Here is a 7,529-nt window from a genome sequence, read left to right as displayed (position 1 = left end):
TGCCTGAGGCTACCTTCCCTGGAGAAAGGAGTACCCTGCCCTGTCTTTTCAGACCAGCCCTCTTGGTGGCTGTGCACTATTTTCTTTAAGAGTAGTTCTCCACAGCAGGACAAGGTCTTGGTTGAGGCAAAGCTGCCTCCTGGGGCAGTGTAATATTAGGAGCAGCAAAGTCATCACAGACGTGCTGCCCAGTTTGTCCCTGCTGGAGCCCTGGAAGCACTGCTGGCCCTGTGGGCACTGGGCAGAAGCAGGATTTCTGCTGGAGCACAGCTGCAGGGAGATTTCCTTTTTATAGCATGTAGGAAGAGAAAAGCCTAACCTTATTTGGATAGCCTGCAACTTTTCAGCCCCCTCAGAAAGTTGTGGGAGCTGTGTGGTAGGGGTTTTCCAGCAGGCTCAGCTCATAGTGTTCAGTGCTGCCATGGATGCTGACAAAATTGAACTTGGCTTCCACAAGACCTTTTTCTTGCTAAGAGAACGTGCTCTGTACTGTAGGACCATCAGGTACAAAGACCAACTTTCTAGGTTTACTGTGTAGCAACTTGCACAGAACGTGGGAGGAGGTGGGAAGGCATTACCAATGATCAAAAAAAATCAGACCATGGAGAGTGATGGAGGGTTTCCCCTCCATGTTCTTGGTGCTCCATGCCAAAGAGACCTTCAGGAACTCCTTCCTGGGAATGGCAGCTGGGAGGTGGTTAGAGGATAGGGAAGACTGGTGTGTAGTAAGCAAGGTTTGGGCAGGTTAAAATTTGTCATTCTGCTTTACACTGACTTCCCAAAAGATTTTTTCCCATCCTTCCCCTACTCTGGCCCGGCTATTCAGAAGCAGGGTAGCCAAACCTCCAGTATGGCTACCCTAGGGGCTTTGTGCTGGAGCACACAGAGAGAGATGGCCCAAGTCTCTCCTGCAGCACCGGGACCCATCTGCTTGCTTCGGGAGGAGCTAACCCCCAGCCTAAGATTTCCCACTATTTGACATTTTCCATCTGAAAGACAAGAGCTTATCTACTGAGAAGAAATACGCTGGCATTTGCTAGACTGCAGGCTGGAACACGCAACTCACCTCCACTACAGATTTACCAAAATTTTAAAATAAATAAATTAAATAAAATCTGTCTAATTTATACATGCTTAGAAAACTGCTTACAGGTAATTATCACTCCCATTACACATACAAGAGCACTGCCCACCCCCTCCCCATGCTCAGAGCCCTTCATGCACAACAAAGAGGTAGGCAGAAGCCTGCATTTTATGTCCCTTTTGACCTACAACATGGATCTATTCCAATCTAGCAGGTAATTAAGTGATGAGGTACCTTTTTAATCCACATTTTATGTTCACAATCAGGTCTTTGGGGTATTGATATAATTAAATCATGTGATCCCTTATAATGAAATCCTTAATTAGGGAAAATATAATTAAACTGGGTTTCTTAAAAACTGAGTGTCATAGTGCTTAAGTGTGTTTTTCTTTTAAACATGCACAGCGTTTTCTTTTAAACAAGCACAGCAATCAGGCTAAATCTCCTGCTGATTTTTTGCTGAATTTTCTGTTTAAAACAGCACTACCTGTATTTATAAGTTTAAATGGAACAAAAGGATTTGAAACTAATTTTTAAATATAGCTTTTAATTTTTTTTTCAATGCAAGATTAGCAGATTCTAGGTATTTTACTTTGCAGAATAGGAGGTGCAAACTCAACCCAAGATGAGACTTGTATTAGGCAAACCTCATGCTCATAACTTTTACGTTTTCAATCATGAAATACTGAAAATGAGACACATATTTGGCTTGTTTGTTTTTTAGCATTAAATCATTTCTTTATAGAAATTGCCATGCCGATTCCTGTTGGAGACCCATGGGAATTATCACTTCCCTGGCCCCTAACCTCATGCTGTAATATTCAGCAAGTTTTTCAGGTGGAGGCAGGGGTGGGTGGCAGACGAAGGGACTCGGCTCACCTTTGGCTCTTGTCTATCTGCTACTTCTTAGAGTTTCAGTTTCTGGGAGAAGAGATGATCTTTTTGCTCTGTGCTTCTACAGCCAATAGCACTGTGCCGCCCTCCTTCGTTCTTAGGCTTTGTGGTTTCTCAGTTCGTGGGACTAATGACAACCAAGCAGTACTGAGCGACATTGGTCCCTGCCACAGGCCAGGTTTTTTGGTGGATGCACATCTGATGCACACCAGATATGTAGCAGATGAGCACTGCAGAGACCTAAGGATGAGGTTTCCAGGGTAAGCTTGCGAGTATACCAACATGACAATAGAGAGACATTCCATCATGCTACTTGGCACATATTATGCTTCCCTGAGAGGGCAGTGGGAAGGGATCCTGTCTTTTTTTTTCCATTTATGCTAATACATGACAGATTGGTGACAAAAAAAGCTTTGATTGTTCCAGAATTGCTAAAAAGATGAAGACCCTAAATCTCTAAGCTCTAGTTGCTTAGGGCTGCCCAGATTTGCTCTGAGGCTGCTGATGCCAAGAAGGGATTTTGTACCACCAAGGAAAAAGCCTGGCTGTACCTTTCACATCCTACCCTGGATGCCACTAGGCCTTTGCTGCCAGTCCCTCCCACAGGGACTATGGGCTGATGGTGACACCCTGACTCCCAATGGGCCAAGAAAGATCTCTTACACTGGTTTAGGTAGGAAAGAAGAAGGAATGAAGGAATGGATAAGGCAGCAATACTAATGCCTTTGCTTGTGTCTGAAACCGGTGGTAAAGTGTTTGAAATAAGAAGTATATTTTTATGCTAGAGTTGTGCAGAAAGCAAAGAAAGCTTTCTCTGTTTCTGTTGCAACAAAGTCAGCAGTAGCACCCTTGGTAATGAATGATACAAAAAAATCTATTCTGCTTTTGTTTGATAGCCAGTGAAATGCACTTTCTTTTTAATTAATCTGTTCATAAATGCAATTGCTTTGTCACTTTAAGGCAGTGTTTGCCTTGTTGTTTGGGTGCAAGTCAATCTGTTGAGAGGATAAACATCACATCTTAGATTTGCCATTGACATTCCCTGAGGAACTGAGTTTGATAGAAGCTCTTTGTAAGCGATAGGTTTTCAGGTCCCACATTCCTCCTGACTCCTGAATACAAGCACAAAAAATATTTGCACTGTTTCTGAAAATAAATAACTACTTAGGAGAGAGCACAAGCTGCTGACCAGTCTCATGAATGAAGCAGGTGACTCTCAAACTGGGTGTTGATGCTGACGCTCCAAGCAACACTTATATTTCAGGATTCATTTTGCAGGAAAGTATTAACCGTTCTGAAAAGTCACAAACTTAACAAGATACATGATTTTACCCATAATCACTTTCTGACTGAAACTTGCAGCAAGATTGGCATTTCATCTATGGCTTATGCATGTCACTCTTCTCCCAACGATGAGACACCTGGTTTTCCACTGACCTTATCCAAAACTCCCCACTGCTTGCTCTGTGGCTGCTCACTGTTATTGTTTTTTAAAGTGCGTTTGCTCACATGATGTGGTGCTGCAGCACACTCCTAACACCTAATAACCTTCACAAGGCAGCTGTAGAGAGTCAGGCTTCCCAGCCGTCTCTCTGAGTTTCAGCAGCTTCTTGACAATGCAGACATATAATAGTACCTGTCTCAGGTACTTTCACATTTGTGTTTCAGTTCAAATCTGTAGTGCAATTCTGAAGTTAATTTTGTGGTAGTCTCTGTTTGCCATGCTTCAGTTTGCACTGGAGTAGTCCCAGAGATCCCAAATTGGATTTGTTTTGTGCAAAACTAACCCAGGAGACACATGGCAAGAGCACAATCTAATTTTCTCTGACCATTAGTGGGCATTCAGTCCGTGGGATTGGATGAGGGCTAGAGTCAAGAAACTCCAAAGAGCATATAAGATAGAGGTCAGGTCCTCAGCACCAGCTACCCTTGCCTGTCGGTGTACATGAGGAGGAGCCTCCAGGATTCCTGAGCAGACTGGAAATGCAGCCAATCCTTCTTCCCAGCTCTGAAACACCCTATCATTGCAGCTGCAGAACCTCTTAAAGTAATCACAGACATGGCGTAAGGGTGTGCAGGAATTGGGGGCAAGCCACATTTATGGAAGCTTGGTAATATGTACTTAGAGAGCTTGAATGAAGAGAGAGGAGTGCAATCCCAGAATCACAGCATAATCTCCCACCTGGCAACTGCAGAACTTGAAACAAAACCACTGGCAGCTGTGGTTAATCTCTGGGCCACAGGAAAAAAAGAAGTCTATTGTGGTTATATCCGCCTTTTACCACATAGCACTGTGTTTGTGGTGCACTATGAAAGAAAAGCAGCTTCATTGCACTTGGAGATGCAGCTACCAGGATGGAAACTGGCAAGTGAAGACAGCCTTACCTTACTGCCGGCTTTGAATGGAGTCATGCAGTGCTACAGGGTTAACAGAGGCTTTCCGTGTCTTGTGGCTTCTGTGGTACCAAACATCAGCAAGTGTTGGAAACCGTGGACACAGGCCAGCCAAGGATACAGCACATTCCTAATTAGGGCAGATGCAGGAGAAGGAAGCAATGCTTTGTTTCAGTGGGCTCATTCTTACCAACCCCACATGATCACCAAGAGGGTTTCCAGCCTACTTCATTTTTTGGGCTTTTTTTGCTCTTCCCACTTCTCCCTTCTCTGCTATTATTGCTATTGGTGCCATTGCAAATTAGGATGCAAAATACAGAGAGGAAAACAAGGCAAGAGCCAGCTTGCTTGGACTCAAATGACCAAAACTGGATCCCCTACATGATGGTCTTCCTCTTGTCATGTTGTCTGCTTGAAACAGAGAAGGAAAAGATTCAGTGCACACTCTAAGTAAACAGTAGCATTGCTGGTAATATGAGATGGTTACAGCACACCTCAAACTGACCAAGCAGGGCAATATTGCTTCTCAAGAATTTTTTCTCAGAAAGTAAAAAAACACATCCCCGACTAGAAAACACAATCATCCTACCACAACCATTGGACATACTTATTTCAAATGCTTCTGAGGTCTCAGTTGGAGTAGTGAGCCTGACTTTGGTCTCTGAAGGCAGGTACTAGAAGGCAGGCCAAAACCATGAAATTCAGAAATCACAAAATGCCGCAGGGAGAGGCTGGCAGAAAAAGGGTCTGCCTCACCAGAGGGAAGAGAGAGTAAAACAGGCTACAAGGAACATATCCCAGTGTATAAAGGGATGTTGTTTTAATGAGTATGATGAGCTATTTCCCACCTCTGTTGATGGCGTGACAAGATTAACTCATAATGAAGCAATGAACGAGATACTAGTAATGGAGAGGGAAAACATAATAACTAGAAAGGTATAATAGACTCTTCGGTTTGGTACAGGCATGGGTTACATGATTGAAGTAGGGTAGCTTGTGTATAAGCAGAGGCTTGGGCAAAGCCAAAGCCTGAGGGGAGTAGAAGCAGTTACCAGCCAGGAAGCTGTGCTGCTGGGGATCCCAGGCTTCCTTCCACTCATCCATTTCTGTGGGTATATACATGAGAGACCTGGAAAGAAATAAGAAGTCTGATTAGGTTTTTAGCATATGATTCCTGTTTTCCTAGTGATTAAGAAAGCAGCAGTCAAGAATGGTGGTGACACTTACTAGCAAATCTAATGAAAACTAACAGCCAAAGTGGACATATTTAGGTTATTGTAATCTTTAATCAGCACTGCATTTTAGCAAACAACAAAATTTTTGTTTTCGTGGAAAATGGTGTTGAGACAGAAATCTTTGATACATTATGTATACCATCATGTATTAATTAAACTGCTCCCATCATACACCGTTATTTGTCTCGTACTGTAATTGCTTGTGTGCAGCAAAAGGCATCTTGAAGGCTATTTATCTTCAACTCTGATTTGCAGCCTGAAAAGAAACAAAAAGCCTTCTCATGGCTTCATATCAGTTTAGACAATTGAGTATAAAAGATAGTAAGTTCAATAAATAATTCAACATGTTTCTCTGCTTCAAAAAGAACAATTTTAACTGGTCCAAATAGAAATTGTTCTAATGCTTCTCTTTGCATTCTACTTCCCACAGAAAATAACTTTAACTCAACATCAAGGAAACTTATTTTCACATAGCAACACTGTTGAACACTAAGGTTTGCTAAGGTGCTCCATCTGCAGATGTATCAGAAACGGCGTGACCAGCAGGTCCAGGGAGGTTATCCTCCCTCTGTACTCGGCACTGGTGAGACCGCTCCTTGAATACTGTGTTCAGTTCTGGGCCCCTCACCACAAGAAGGATGTTGAGGCTCTGGAACCAGTCCAGAGAAGAGCAACAAATCTGGTGAGGGGGCTGGAGAACAGGTCTTATAAGGAGTGCCTGAGAGAGCTGGGGTTGTTTAGCCTGGAGAAGAGGAGGCTGAGGGGAGACCTCATTGCTCTCTACAACTACCTGAAAGGAGGTTGTAGAGAGGAGGGTGCTGGCCTCTTCTCCCAAGTGACAGGGGACAGGACAAGAGGGAATGGCCTCTTCTCCACCAGGGGAGATTTAGGCTGGACATTAGGAAAAAATTCTTCACAGAAAGGGTCATTGGGCACTGGCAGAGGCTGCCCAGGGAGGTGGTTGATTCACCTTCCCTGGAGGTGTTTAAGGCATGGGTGGATGGGGTGCTAAGGAGCATGGTTTAGTGTTTGATAGGAATGGTTGGACTGGATGATCCGGTGGGTCTCTTCCAACCTGATTATTCTATGATTCTATGAATGTAGTGGCTACTATTTATTTTTTTGTAAAAACATCTCTATTAACTAAGTACAGACTTGTGTTTGGGTTTTTTTTTTGGTTTGGTTTTTTTTTTGGTTAGTTTTTTTTTTTGTGCTGTTGACTGCTTTGTGATTTCTCTCATTTCTGAGGAAGATTTTAAGTTTGATCACTTTTCAGATGTTTTATACAATTCTACCAAAGAAAGAAAATCAACTTTGTTGTTATCATTGTTGTGTACATGTTGTGCTGATTCCAGCTTAACGAAACACCACGGCAGAGCAATGCTTGGACAACATCAGCATCCTCCACACAAAGACCAAAACAGAGCCTCTTATTATTTGAATATTTGGAGATTGTAGAGAAATGAGCAATTTTTTTTTCCCCCGGTCAGCACTGTCTTTAGTACCATGAGATGAAAAGTGTATGAAATTCCCAACAAGCTCACATGAACGTGACTCCTAATGTTAGCTTTTATGACACTGAATTGCTGCTAATGCACAGAGTTTTCTTCCACTGAATCAACACTCAGAGCACACTTTCTACACTTAACACATTTTGTGCAATAACTTAATGCAGAAATATTAACTGCTAAAGGGATTACGATGCCAAGCTTCCCACTGCACCCTTGAGCTTCTTCACCAAGTACAGAGTAATGGAAACTTTGCAGGCTGTCTGCTATTTGTTTGATAACTGTCATATGCTTCAGGAAGATATATTGTCAATAGCTGTCATCTCAGGAGAAATGTTTAACAGGAATACATGTTTGTTTAGTAAAAGTAACAACCTTTTTCTAAAAAATTAGAGCCCTCTTATTATACTCAGC

This window comes from Phaenicophaeus curvirostris, chromosome 2 (assembly GCF_032191515.1).
Source record: "Phaenicophaeus curvirostris isolate KB17595 chromosome 2, BPBGC_Pcur_1.0, whole genome shotgun sequence".
In the NCBI taxonomy this organism is placed as follows: Eukaryota; Metazoa; Chordata; class Aves; order Cuculiformes; family Cuculidae; genus Phaenicophaeus; species Phaenicophaeus curvirostris.
This window is presented reverse-complemented; position numbering follows the sequence as displayed.